General features: G+C 42.0%; 1 long non-coding RNA gene across 1 annotated transcript in view; it reads left to right on the top strand.

Annotated features, from left to right (window-relative positions):
* Positions 1 to 10,837, top strand: part of LOC142049313 (uncharacterized) — a 35,410-nt gene extending 24,573 nt beyond the window's left edge. Inside the window, exon 3 of the long non-coding RNA XR_012657678.1 lies at positions 10,696 to 10,837. This is a non-coding gene — a long non-coding RNA (uncharacterized LOC142049313). The remainder of the gene's footprint in view (positions 1 to 10,695) is intronic.
* The last annotated feature ends 4,637 nt before the right edge of the window (positions 10,838 to 15,474 follow it).

Here is a 15,474-nt window from a genome sequence, read left to right as displayed (position 1 = left end):
CTCTTGCAGACAGGATGGGGCAAACACTAAACACCCTTTGAGCACTTACACACTGGACATGGGCTTCTGCAGCATCAAGCACCAGGGTCAAAGCTCGGAGACTCAATAAATAGCAGAGTGAATTTGTTTCTGAAGACAAGGCTGATGAGGCTGCCAACAGCCAGACTTGCAGAAGGACAGGATCAGGAAAAGAGAAGCCATGAGAATAAAAGGCTGGCAAAGAAACAGAAAATACTGGGAGCAAGTAATTCTTTCCAGACAGTCCTTTGGGCTCATCTCAGTCTCCATCTGCTCAGGATGGTCAGGCAGCTGGAGCCCTTAAAAAGGCTACTGGTGACTTGCCCTGCAATCGCCACTGTCTCTGGGACAGACACTACAGGGAAGATAAACCTGGAGCACTTCCAGCTGGAGGGCTGGGGGCCAGTGTCATCCCCAGCCTCCCGACAACGTGAACACCCCCCGACAGATCACAGCTCTGCACTGCTAGCAGAGCAGGGTGGATGGTTTATCGCCCTGTGCTTTACTGCCAATGGGCTTTTTGTGCTTGTGCAGGAAGGGAATAACACAGTCCTCTGGAGAGATGGCTAAGATAGGTGGGGGCAAAGAAATGAGCTGGGCAATGCTAAGGTAGTGCCTCTGTCCCCCAGCACTAATACCGTACAGATGAGAGACAAACCAAGCCAGGAGAAGGGGATGGACACAGCAATCCCCCAAGCCCTCCATTCACCTGCAAGCCGTTCAATCCAACAGGCCATGAGCTGCTGCATTGCCAAGCACCCCGAGAACTGCAGAACAATGCAAGTAGGGGGGGACCTCGGGGGGTTTTGGTCCAGTCCTGCTCAGAGCGGGGCCAACCTCAAGTGGGTTGCTCAGGACCTGCCCCTGGAGGTCTCCAAATGTGGAGACTGACCCCCCTTCTCTGGACCCTGCTCCAGAGTCTAACCACCCTTGTGGGGAAATACTTTTCCTAACATCTAATTGGAGTTTCCCTTGTGTGCCATTGTCTCTCATCCTGTCCCTGGGCACCTCCCAGGAGAGCCTGGCTCCAGCTTCTTTACAAACCTGCATCAGGCAGCTGCTGGCAGCAGTGAGGGCCCCCTTCACTGACTTCCCTTTCCCAGGCTATACAAACCCACCGCTCTCAGCCGCTGCCCCTGACATGCTGCAGCACACCAGCAGCCCCACAGCAGGGCCAGAGCTCCAGGGCATCTCTGGAGAGTGCTGGAGCTCATTAGTCTCCATCCTGCCCAGCCAAGGGTGCCACCAGGGAGGACAGGAGGTACCTGCGGCCAGCCCCGAGCAGCAGACACCTGCACACCTTGGGGTTGTTGAAAAAAACAAACCAAAAAACTCACCACAACAGTGAGACCAGTGGGGGCTGTTTTCGTTCAAGTATTTAATCCTTGCTCTGGTTGGTAGCGAAACCAAGTACCTACTTTGGTGCCTGATGCAACATACCTAGGTTATCCCGAGACAGGAGTCCCAAGTACCTGCTCCAAGAAGTTTGGCCCTAAATAGAGAGAGCTTTGGATTCACTGCTGTGGCACTGAGAAAGGATGTGAACACCTCTTGCCTTCAGCAAGTAGGAAATGTCCCAAAGCATCTATTTTTACCAGGGTGAAGTTGAGTTGCCACGTTACAGTTGAAACAAGGTGTAATTAGCAATTTATTGAAAAGATACAAGAAAAGAGATCATACAAAGGAGAGTCCTTGCTGCTCTCACTTTCCTGATTCTTATCTCTCACTTCCTATTTCTGGCTTTTTATTTTGGACTTTGCAGCTCAGCTTCCTTTTGGTGTTTCCCTTTGAATCTTTGCTTCTTGTATAGCATTGCGCTTATGGCTTTTTATAAAGGAAGCCTGGGAAAAGGTTGGGTTGTTCAGGAATGTACGGTAACATATTTTTAGTTTAGGGACCGCCTCTTGGAAATTAGCAACAAAGGTCATGCATTAAACCTTTTTCTACATTTAAAGAGATATTAATGCTTCCTGCTTATCCCGACTTTACATGTTCAAAAGACTGGATAACTTCAGTGGTCAGACTGCTGAAGTTCAGAATTGAAGTGAATTATACTCTCTCTATCTAAAGAGTAAAATGAGCAAAGCTTTGGAGTATTGGCCTAATGAATAGACTGCTCCTGTGTATCAGCACAGATTAATCATATATCATGAGGTATGTCATTTCATGGTGATCTTTAACAGGTGGGGTCAAACTTTTCAGAGAGCAGAAATACAACCTCAAGAGCCCACCACAAGCTGCTTTTGTTTGAGAAATGGATTATTTGCAAAAGCGCTAGAAAAACTGTGCTCTGAAGCATTCAGCTGGAAACACAATTCACAGCTCACTGATACTAAAGCAGTGATTGCTCATTTTCATGTAAAGCATTGAACCTAAGGGTTGAAAGCTTTTCTGCTTCCAGAAGTGTGCTGGTTTTGGCTGAGAAGGGGTTAATTCTCCTCACTGTGGGGGTCGGCTGCCTTTCCAGCTTCCCGCGCTCTGCCGCGTGGCGGGGGGGGTGGTGGGTGGGTGGGAGGGGCAGGGCTATGGTGGGGGCGGCTGACCCCGACTGGCCAATGGCAGGTTCATGCCATACCATGTGACACCATGGCCAGTATATGGAGGGGGGGCAGTGGCAGCGCGGAAACGGCGCAGCGTCGAGCGGCTACGTCGCGTGCGGTTTGTTCCCCTTCCCCCCGGGCTTTGCGCCTCTCATTGTTCTCCTTTGCATTGCATTTCTGTTGTTGTTTCTTTTAATTTGAATTATTAAACTGTTCTTATCCCAACCCACGAGCGTTACCCTTCTGATTCCCTCCCCATCTACCGGTGGGGGAGTGAGCGAGCGGCTGTGTGGGGCTGAGCTGCCGCTAAACCACGACAAGAAGGAATGCCAAACGTTATATATATGGTGATGTAATTATGATGTAAACTGACACCAAGACAATTTATACTGTAAATTAAAAAAAAAAAATTAGCTCTGATCTGATCCAGAAAGCCTTTCACGTTTAAAACATGTTTATACCAGAAGTTAAATAATGGTGCCAAATTTTCTGCTCTTGATAGCTGGAGAAGCTTCATTAAATCCTGTTGCACCAGTTTTCAAGGGAGAGCTTAGTTCAGGTCTTTACAGGATCAAGTTGTTCATTGGAAAGAAAAGCTTAATAGATTCAACAGGTAAACCAACAAAGAAACATTAAAACCAGAGGGAGTGAACATCGGATTTATTTCATTACTTAATCAGTGGACAGTGTGGAAGATTATAGCATCATTATTTCCTCTATGATACTCATGTATAAACCAGACCTCTATCTGTTCATATTGTTTTCTTCCATTACACGTATTTTTTTAAACCACTGTAATAATTTACTTTGGCTTCTAGCTCCAAGCACAGAATATAGTTTCCATTTTATTCAAAAAAATATTGGCTAGTTGCTGGGGGAGTGTGCCGACTTCTTTTCCTCACCACATCTATGTGTAATTTTTTTATTTATCATCTCCCTAGGACATATCCCCTGTGAGAAACCCAAACATGAAATGCAGCCCTTTCAGATCTTGTTTGGTGTTTTATATAAGGAGCATTTGCTAAATATAATTACAGAACAGGATTTTACCAGCTGGTGTTTAATACCAGGCATAAATGCCTAAATGCCTGCATGGATGGGTCTGAAAACTCTCCTGTAATCTCCTTTTGTAACCAGGGTGTCGTGGCGTAGCCGGCAACTCAGCCCCACACAGTCGCTCGCTCACTCCCCCACCGGTAGATGGGGGAGAGAATCAGAAGGGTAACGCCCAAGGTTGGGATAAAAACAGTTTAATAGTTAAAATTAAAAAAAAAAAAAAAACAACAAAAAAAATGCAATGGAAAGGAAAACAACGAGAGGCGTGAAACTCCCGAGGGAGAGGGGAGAGGGGGGAATGAACCACTGAAACAAACCGCATGCGACACAGCCACTCACCGTCCCCCCTTAATATACTGGTCATGGTATCACATGGTATGGAATGAACCTGCCATTGGCCAGTCGGGGTCAGCCGCCCCCGCCGTGGCCCTGCCCCTCCCAGCCTCCTGCCAACGCAGCAGAGGTCGGGAAGCTGAAAAGGTAGCCGACCCCACACAGTGAAGAGAATTAACACCTTCTCAGCCAAAACCAGCACACAGGGTGATGGAATTAACCAACCATAGATGTTGCTATACTCCTTGTACAGCCCTATCCAACTGGACATTAAGTCTGGGGACATGGAGTATACCAATAAGTGTATCTGTTGATCTGTATTTTAGTCTATAGGTAATCATTAATGCGATCAAAACAATAGACAATGTGCTTCTGTCAGAAGAGGATGACAAAATGTGGTTTCGTGTAGTGGAGTGAGAAAAATGGCCAGGACTGCCAAGATTAAGAGCCAAGTAGGTAAAAGGTAATTCTGGCAGGGGGAGATCACGACCACCGACTCATGGACCACCGACCCAAGTAATACCACCTACTTAAAAGAGAACAATGGGAAAGGACAACTGAGTCTGCGCAATAATTTACATATGAAGCGAGCAAGTTTGTACCAGTCACCAAAGAGAATAATATTGAATACATATAGATAAAATGAATATGTATATTTTTGATCTATAAATCACATGAGTATGTAAGGTATGCACGCTTGGAGGAGCGATCCCCTGTGCATCCAGTGCTGCAATAAGGAATGCCTGCTCTTTAATACTAAATTGGTGTTAAAGGGGGTTGAAGTCTCCAGGGATATCTAGCAGGGGGCTAGAATTCCCAGAAGGGGATTTCAAGTGAAAGGCGAATCCCAGAGGGAGCTCTAATGAGAACTGGAGTCCCTCTGACTAGTACTTGTGATAGTGCACAATCACAACTCATTTTCGAGTAAGATACCTGACCCACAAAAGAACACCTTTGGGATGTATTTTGAAGTATTGGAAAGACATCGGGGGTGGTGACCTGCTAACTTGAAAACAATTAATTAAATATTGCAATCATTGGTGGCCAATGTATCAATTGGAAAGTGGGGAGAAATGGCCAGAAAATGAGACATTGCAATATAATACCATCTTGCAATTAATGTTGTTTTGTAAAAAAGGAAGGTAAATGGGAAGAAGTGGCATATGTTGATTTGTTCTTTACACTGTGGAATCATTCAGAGTGGCAGAAATAGTGTGAGATATGTCCACAAGATCCTATGGCAATGGTTTTGAAAGGAAGAAAATGTAGTGAGAACTTGAAAAAGTGTTGTTCTACTTGTGATACTGAATACTTTGCTTGATGAAACTGACAAGAAAATAGTAATGAATACAGCCAGAAGGCAGGTGCAGAGAGCACGTGCTAATGGGAATTTACAGAGAAAAATGAATAAGAATTTTTCATCTACAAATCCCGAGTGGGACCCTAATCAACCAGGACCCAGGGGAATGTTGACTAGATATCAGAGATGGATTTTATTTGGAATAAGACATGCAATGCCAAAAGCAATAAATTGCTAAAAAATTTATGAAATGAGACAAGAATTAAATGAGTCCCCTTCAGCCTCTATAGAAAGACTGAAGGTAACTGTCAGAAAATATACTAATTTGGACCCAGAAAAACCAGAAAAAGCAATTCAATTGGCCTCTATATTCATGGGACAATCAGCCCCAGATATTGTAAAAAAAACCAAAACAAAACAAAACAAAAAAACCTAAACTTCAGAAACTAGAAGAACCTGAATCTAGAAATTTGAGTAAAATGCTTAAGTACCTTGACATGAAGGACACATGGGGAATCAACCCTAGCTGAACACCTGGTTACACTGAAGCTAGGGAATGAAGAAATAGAATTTTTGGTAGATACAGGAGCCACTTATTTGGTATTAAATACATGTAAAGGGAAATTTAGTCATAAATCAGTAGATGTTAGTGTGACAGGGCAAAGAAAAATTAGCCTCTCTTAGAGCCACTAAAGTTTAAATTAGGAAAACAATGGGTAACTCACCAGTTTCTGTATATGCCTGAATGCCCACTACCTCTGTTATGACGAAATCTATTAAGTAAATTAGATGCTCAAATAACTTTTAAAGATAGAGATATTAAATTACTAATACCAGAATCAAAAGCCATAGAGGCGAGAGTGTTTCTGTTACAGGATTCCTCCAGGGAGGAACAGATTCCCAAAGAAGTGGAAAATGCAGTAATTCCTTTGGTTTGAGTGAGCGGAGCTCCGGAGCGATCTAAATTGGCAGAGCCGGTAAAAGAAATGTTAAAACCTGGAGCCAAGCCAGTAAGACAAAAACAATACCCTATTAAGTGGGAGGCTCGAAAAGAATTAAAGAAGTTAATTATAAAATTTTTTTTAAAATGAGCTTTTAGTAGAATGTGAATCAGAATATAATACTCCTATATTACCAGTAAAGTAATCTAGAGGCAAAGAATATTAACTAGTTCAAGATTTATAGGCTATAAATCAGATAGTCCAAGATATACATCCAGTAGTAGCTAATCCATACACTTTACTGACCTCTTTAAAAGAGGAGCATAAATGGTTTACTGTACTAGATTTGAAGGATGCCTTCTTTTGCATACCTCTGGACATAAAAAGTCAAAGCATATTTGCTTTTGAATGAAAAAGCCCCACCACAGAACGAAAGACACAGCTAACATGGACTGTACTTCCACAAAGATTTAAAAATAGTCCTATGATATCTGAGACTCAGCTGGCAAAAAAAAAATATATATTAGAGATATAGAAAAAAACAGAACCAAGAGGCATATTGTTACAGTATGTGGATGACATTCTGATAGCAGCAGAAAGTAAAGAAAAATGTTTTGAAATTTTTAAATTTTCTGAGCCAAGGAAGATAACAGAGTTTCCAGAAACAAAACCCAAATAAGAAAAGAAGCAGAGATTTATTTAGGATTTGAAATATCTCAAAGACAAAGACAAAAAAAAAAAAAAAGAAAGGAAAGTAACTATTTGTCAAATTCACGAACCTAACAGCCCGAAGGAACTGAGAGCTTTTCTGAAAATAATTAAATGGTGTCAGCTCTGGATTCTGAACCATAGACTGTATGTAAAACTATTATATGAGGCATTAAAAGAATCAAAAGATAAATATTTAACCTGGACGCCTGAATGCCAAACAGCATTCAAAGAACTTTAAAAAGTCTTGATGATGGCCCCTGCATTAGGCCTACCTGATTTAACTAAACCTTTTGAGTTGTTTGTCCATGAAAGACAACATTTAGCACTAACACAGCAACTGGGAACCTAGAAGAGACCTGTGGGCTACTTCTCCAAACAACTTGATAATGTAAATAAAAGATAGCCTGGATGTTTACGGGCAGTGGCAGCAACAGTATTACTGATCCAGGAAGCCTGAAAGTTAACAATGGGACAAAAGATTACAGTATATGTCCTGCACATGATAGTGACTGTTTCAGAACAAAAGGGGGGTCATTAGCTATCTCCTAGCAGAATGTTGAAATATCAAGTTGTTTTGTTAGAACAAGATGATGTGGAATCAAAGACTACTGCTATAGTGAATCCTGCTATGTTTTTAACAACAGAAAATCTTACGGACAATTTAGAACATGATCGCTTGCTAACTATTGAACAAGTCTATTCCAGCAGACCGGACCTGAGACATAAACCTCTGGAAAATCCTGATCTGGGATTGTTTACAGATAGAAGAAGCTTTGTGCAAGAAGAGATGCAAATGGCCGGATATGCTGTCGTTACCTCCACCAAGGTAATGGAGTCAGAGATGCTGCCTGCAAACACCTCAGCACAGAAAGCAGTATTGGTGGCATTGAAGCAGGCTCTGCGAATGGCAAAAGGACAAAGGGTAAATATTTAGACTGATTCCAAATATGCATTTGGTGTAATCTATGCTCATGGAGCTATTTCGAAGAAAAAAGGACTGCTATCAGCCCAAGAATCATCAATAAAACATAAAGAAGAAATTCTCCAACTTCTGGAAGATGTGTAGAAACCAAAAGAAGTGGTGGTAAGGCATTGCAAAGCTCATCAATTTGGTCAGATGGCTATAAACATAAATAAATGATTGGCAGATAAAGCTGCAAAGACGACTGCAGAACAAGGTATCCTTGCACTAGTACCAGTAAAACAGATAAAAATTCCAAAGTTGAAACCGAGATATAATAAATTAGATGAGCGATTAGCAGAACAATTGGAAGCATCACAAAATACAGAAAGATGGTAGATAACACCAGAAAAACAAGTAATAATAACCCCACAAGTTATGACAGAACTTGCAAAACAAAAGCATGAGCAAACACATTGGGATGTAGATACTATAGTTTTGAGTTTAAAAACATCTGTAGTTTGTGTAGGCATGACAAGAATAATTAAATCCATAACAACTGTATAATCTGTCCTAGAAATAATCCCCTGAACCAAAAAAAAAAAACAAACAAACAACCCACCAACACCAAAAAACAACAACCCACCTTTAAGAATAACAAAACAAAAAAAATTATCTCGAAGATTATTAACAAATTAAGTTACCCAGAAAAAATAGATATAAGTACTTGTTAGTGCTGATTGACAAATTTTCTAGATGGCCAGAATCTTTCTCTTGCTGCACCAACAAAGCTAGAGAAATAGTTAAAACATTGCTGAAAGAAATAATACCAAGATTTGGGGTACCATTGGGTATGTCCTCAGATAGAAGACCACATTTTATAGCAGAAGTAGTTCAACAAGTAAGTAGAATTTTAGGAATAAAATAGGACTTACATACTCCCTGGAGACCACAGTCAAGTAGAAAGATTGAAAGAATGAATCAGACCCTGAAGAGACAAATTAGTAAAATATGTCAAGAAGTGTCCATGAAATGGCCACAAGCTTTGCCATTAGCACTTCTGAGAATTAGAGTCCAACCAAAATCTAAAAGTGGTATAAGTCCATATGAAATTTTGTATGGGAAACCATACCAAACTTCCAAAATTCCAGGTGAAATAAAAGTTGCAGGAGAAACAGATTTAAAATTGTATTTGATTTCTCTAGGAAAGACTCTTGATGCTCTCCGAAAATATATTGTGCTGAATAGGCCACTTGCCTTAGACATTCCAGTTCACCAATATCAACCGGGTGACCTTGTATACATAAAAACTTGGAACTCTGAACCTTTACAAGAAAAGTGGAAAAGACCTTTCCAAGTGTTGTTAACAACTTACACTGCAATCAAGGTAGAAGGAATTGAACCTTGGATACATTATACGCGAGTGAAGAGAGCACCATCATGGAAAATCACAAATAGAGACCCCAAAACTGCTAAGTTGACTCTAAAATATGTATAAGCTTTATTGTACATAGGTGTTTGTTTTGACGTAGAAGATTTGCTTCAGGAAAAGGGGAAGTAGATGTAGAATATTGAGAAAAGGTAGTTACTTTTACAAAATGACAGAGAAATAGATATTGATCATGTTGATGATCAGAACTGTAGATACAAAGGATTCAGAAATTTAGACTGTAGAACAGACGGTCGAAATTTCACAGAAAATCCCAGAAGAAAATTTGATGATTGGATTGATAAAAGAGTTTGCTAATTTGCAAAATGTGACCCAAATTACTGCATGCCTTCCAATTCCGAGAGCTGTAGGTGAATCAATTCCATGGGGAATTTTGACAACAAATTTGAATAAGACAAAATCTGATAACGACAGTATGTACTGTGAACAAGTTCCAAAAATTGAATGAGTAGATAGAATAATGCCTACACCAAAACAAAAAACTGTAAGGAATAAAGAAGAGTGTGATAAGTTAGGAGTAAAATCCCACCCTTATCCTCAGTATAAACCAACTGGTTATTATAACCCTTGGAGACCTGGACCAGGTGGAGTCTGTCTCTATCTTGAGCCAATTAAAACAAATGTTAGCCGGATGATAACAGAATGGAAATGTAGAAAAGATAATCAGACCAAACAAAAAGAAGAAACATGGGAATCAATTTGGTCAATGGCCATCCTATCCCGGTTCCAATATATGGCAAATGCCTCTTGGTGTTTTGCTTGAGATGGAGTGGCCCTCGAAAGTTCTCTAGCAGTAAAAGACAAAAAAACTACATCTCGAGAAAAAGAAATCATGATACCCTGGTGGAGTAGTGAGGAGACATACAATTGTAGTACAAATGATAAAGCAGTTCAAGATATTCCACCTTTGGCAGCAGCATTAAAATATGGCTGCTTGTGTAGAGAGTTAAAAAGTCATTTAAATCTAACTGATATATGAACCTAAGAAAGGAATAACAGTGAGTTGTGAAAAATCTACAATTCCTAGTCCAGGACATTTAGTTTGGGCAATGAGTGATAGAACTTGGACCACACATTTACAGTAGGATGACAAAATTAAACAAATTACATTAGGAATGCCTACATTATGTCCCATTTGGAAAGAGGCCCCTTTTAAAGGAAACACAGAGAATATAAAACTAAAAAGAGTTAAGAAATTCCAAATTGGAGATGAAAATTAGAATGAACCAAACACTAAACCGATATAGTGGAATATTGTAGATCTAAGATGGAAGGATTGAAAAGATGATTATTTCAAAACTTCCAAAGGGGGGAAATGTAACCAGAGCAATAGAATTAACCAACCATGGATGTTGCTATACTCCTTGTACAGCCTGATCCAACTGGACATTAAGTCTGGGGACATGGAGTATACCAATCAGTGTATTCTTTGATCTGCATTTTAGTCCCTAGGTAATCATTAATGTGAACGAAACAATAGACAATGTGCTTCTGTCAGAAAAGGATGACAAAATGTACTTTCGTGTAGTGGACTGAGAAAACTGGCCAGGATTGCCGGGACTGAGAGCCAAAAGGGTAAAAGGTAATTCCAGCAGGGGGAGATCGCGACCACTGACTCACGGACCACCGACCCAAGTAATACCACCTACTCAAAAGAGAACAATAGAAGAAGACAACTGAGTTTGCGCAGTAATCTACATGTGGAACGAGCAAGTTTGTACCAATCAGTAGAAAGGACAATAATGAATATGTATGAATAGGTAAATTTTTGATCTATAAATTGTATGGGAAAGGTGTGTAAGGCATGCACGTTAGGAGGAGCGATCCCCCGTGCATCTGGCGCCATGAATAAAGAATGCCTCCTCTTTAATACTAAATTGGTGTTAAAGAGTTGTTTCTGATTTTACCGCATTTTTCGGTAACACTTTGAACAGATTAAACAGGAGACAGTCCATGCCTGGACTGGCTGAAGGGCCACTGAAGAGCATCAAAACAAACAGCAGGTGGATCAGGCTGCTAAGACTGAAGTGGCTGAGGTGGATCTGGACTGGCAACAGAAGGGTGACCTATTTCTAGCTCGGTGGGCCCACGACACCTCAGGCCATCAAGGAAGAGATGCAAAATACAGATGGGCTTGTGATCGAGGGGTGGACTTGACCATGGATGCTATTGCACAGGTTTTCCATTAATGTAAAACATGTGCTGCAATCAAGCAAGCCAAGTGGGTAAAGCCTCTGTGGTATGGAAGAAGATGGCTGAAATATAAATATGGGAAGGCCTGGCAGATGGATTATATCACAGTCTGTCCTGGTCTTGGTTGGCATAGAGTTAATTTTCTTTACTGTAGCTTGTATAGTGTGTTTTGCATTTGGTATGAGAATAATGTTGATGGTACATTGATGTTTTAGTTGTTGTTAAGTAGCTGCTAAGTGTTACTAAGTAGTGCTTGTACTAGTCAAGGACTTTTCCGGCTTCCCATGCTCTGCCAGGTGCACAGGAAGCCGGGAGGGGAGGGGGCACAGCCAAGATAGCTGAGCCAAACTGGCCAAAGGGATATTCCATATCATATGATGTCATGCCCAGTATATTAACTGGGGGGAGTTGGCTGGGGGAAGCAGCAATCGCGTCTCGGGGACTGGTGGGGTGTCGGTCAGCAGGTAGTTAGCGGTTGCATCACTTGTTGTTCGGTTGGTTGTCTTCCTCCCAGGTTACATCTCTCTCTCTCTCTTGTTATTTTCCTTTTCATTATATTATTGTTATTATTATTACTATTACTGTTTTATTTTCATTATTAAACTGTTCTTATCTCAACCCATGAGTTTTCTTACTTTTGCTCTTCCGATTCTCCCCCCCCATCCCACTGTGAACGAGTGGCTGTGTGGTGCTCAGGTGCTGACTGGGCTAAACCATGACACACTCCTACAAACCCACCAAGGCAAACACCGTGTGCTTACAATGGTGGAAGCAACCACCGGATGGCTGGAAACATACCCTGTGCGCCATGCCACTGCCCGGAACACTATCCTGGGCCTTGAAAAGCAAATCTTATGGTGACATGGCACCCCAGAAAGAATTGAGTCAGACAACAGGACTCATTTCTTAAACAACCTTGTCACCAAGATAGTAGTGGTTTTGTTATGCATTCTTTGATCTGTAGCTTAGTTTTTGAAACCAAGGTGACGGGACAGTTAAAACACTAACATTATTGCTAAGCTACTACCTATGTATCCTATCCATTTTAATAATAGGTTGAGGAGTGTTTTAATGTAACCAAAATAACAGGTTTGTGGTGTGTTTTAGAAACCTTGGTGAAGGGTGTCCTACCTTACATACTTTACATTCCACCTGGGTGCTATGGAGAAAGAAACAAATTACATTAAGAGTGTGCATACACGTAAGAAGGGGTCAATCAAAGGACACTTGGTACGACAACCAGAGACTGCCAGGGACCACTGGAGATGCCCCTCAGCTTTGTAGGACGCATGCGTAATGACTATGTAAATATGAAAACTAGTTCCGGGACTTTTGATGCATATGTATGTAACCAGACGATATAAGTTTTGGTTGATGTGATCTGTGGTATGCACGTTAGGTGGAGCGATCCCCCATGCATCTGGCACCACGAATAAAGAATGCCTGCCTTTTAACACTACATTGGTGTTATGAGGTTTATTCCCGATTTTGGTGACAACCTCATAAACACCTGGGCCAAAGAGCACAGCACTGACTGGGTACATCACATCCCTATCACGTACCAGCCTCCGGGAAAAGCAAATGATACAGTGGATTATTAAAAACTACACTGAGAGCTATGGGTGGTGGGACATTCAAGCATTGGGATACACATTTAGCAGAAACCACTTAGCTAGTTAACACTAGAGGATCTGCCAGTCAGCCTAGCCCTGCCCAGTCAAAACCCCTGCAGACTGTGGTGGGAGATAAGATCCCTGTCATACATATAAGGAACTTGTTGGGAAAAAGTCTGGGTTATCCCTTCCTCAGGAAAATGTAAATCTATTTGTGGGATTGTTTTTGCTCAAGGAACTTTGTGCACTTGGTGGGTAATGCAGAAAGATAAGGTAGTCCAATGCATACCTCAAGGTGATTTAATCCTGGGTAAAATAATCCATGATTTGAGTTTGCGCTGGTTTTGGCTGGGAGAGAGTTATCTTCATAGTAGCTAGTATGGGGCAATGTTTTGGATTTGTGTTGAAAAGAGTGTTGATAATACAGGAATGTTTTCATTATTGCTGAGCAGTGCTTACACAGAGTCAAGGCCTTTTCTGCTCCTCACACCACCCCACCAGCGAGTAGGCCAGGGGTGCACAAGAAATTGGGAGGGGACACAGCTGGGACAGCTGACCCCAACTGACCAAAGGGATATTCCATACCATATGACATCGTGTTTAGCAATAAAACTAAGGGGGAAGGTTGGCAGGGGGCCACTGCTTGGGGACTGTCTGGGCATCGGTTGGTTGGTGGTGAGCAATTGTTTTCATTTGTATCATTTGTCTGTCTTGGGTTTTATTACTCTCTCTCTGTTCTTTTCCTTTTCATTACATATTATGATTATTTTCATTATTATTTTATTTCAATTAGTAAACTGGTTTTATCTCAATCCATGAGTTTTCTCTTTTACCCTTCCGATTCTCATCCCACTGGGGGGGGAGTGAGCAAGCAGCTATGTGATGCTTAGTTGCTGGCTGGGTTTAAACCATGACACACATACATCCGGTATGGAAAGGATTTGGCTTATACACTTTGATATCTGATACCGGCTTCAAAAGAACATATGGCCCCCTCTAATTGGAGCAATATAGCTAAGTTTTTAAATACTTGGTATACTTCACAAATAAGATGTGCATGCATTAAGGACATTTGCATATGTTAATGAGTTCTGCAAAATAGTATGAATATGATAATAATTTCCTATAAATCTAACGTATATGTATATTTGATTGCCTATAACCCCTGTAGTAGAGCAATTCAGCGCACACACTAGGTGGAGCGATCCCCTGTGTGCCTGGCGCCGCAATAAAAAATGCTTGCTTTCTAAAACTACAAATTGAGTTTTAGAGGGTTCTTATTTTTGCCGACTTACGGTATCAACTTTAAGTAAGTGAGGAATTCAAAGTTCTTCCTAATCCCCGAGGCACTATGCTGCTGCAAAACCTTTGCACACAAGGATACAGGACTCTCACATACCTCTTAGCAGGGAGCCACAGTATCGCACACAAATAGGAGCTCAGAGGGACACCAGCAATGTTTGGAGGCCTAAAATTAACCCCAGCAGATGATCTTCTGCCCCATTCTTGGGAGCAGTGAGAACCAAACAAGGATCCAGCTGTCCCAACACTCCCATGAACAGGATCTTTGAATGCACGACCTACTTGCAACAGAGATGGTAGGGTAGAGAGGATTCCTCACATAACTCCAGTGTCAGTACTCATGAGGAACCCAGGGCCCCACCTCTGAAGGGGGAGCAGCATTTCATTGGGGTTTCTGGTGGAAAGAAGACCTACTCCTAGATCAGCTGGTAAGACCAAGGGGCAACAGCAGCCCACACATGCTAAGTGTAGGGTGAAGGACGTTAGGCTGACCACTTTCTGTTGAAGATATAACCCCCACTTCGCCAGGTCTTTGAGTTTGCCAGCAGAGCATCACATCCCATTCCTGACAAAGACAAGCCTACCCAAGGGTCTGCAAGCTGTCCTGGCTTCCAGATTACTGCCAGCTGCACTAAATTGAACTGACATGGTTAATTCAGAATATAAACTCACAGATATCACCTGAGTTAGGTAATATCCAAATCAGAGAAGAGAGGTTCATGTTACAACCAGGTAATGAGGAAAGCTGCTGCATTACACATATACAGGAGATTTGCTGTCCCTGGAGGTATCAAGCTATTTGGTCGGGGGGGGGGGGGGGGGGCGCGGGCGCGGGAAGTGGATCCAACACGGTGAGCCTTGTGTTAAAATGCCTCTTGTCAAAAGGCAGGGGAGCCCTGAGAGGATGCTGTGAGCTTGGTGGATCGGGATCTGCAAGCAGCTCCAGCAGAACAGAGGACACAGGTCTTAGTCACATAATATGTCTCTTTTCCATCACTAAGGGAGATGTACGATCCCAGCACTGGAGCAGGTATTAGCGATTGCCACAACTCAGCCAGGTAAAGGGGCTGCTCTACTGCTGCCCCATTGTGTGGTTGGGAGTTTGCAATGCACAGC

Source organism: Phalacrocorax aristotelis, chromosome W, assembly GCF_949628215.1.
Source record: "Phalacrocorax aristotelis chromosome W, bGulAri2.1, whole genome shotgun sequence".
NCBI classification, from domain to species: Eukaryota; Metazoa; Chordata; class Aves; order Suliformes; family Phalacrocoracidae; genus Phalacrocorax; species Phalacrocorax aristotelis.
This window is presented reverse-complemented; position numbering and strand designations above follow the sequence as displayed.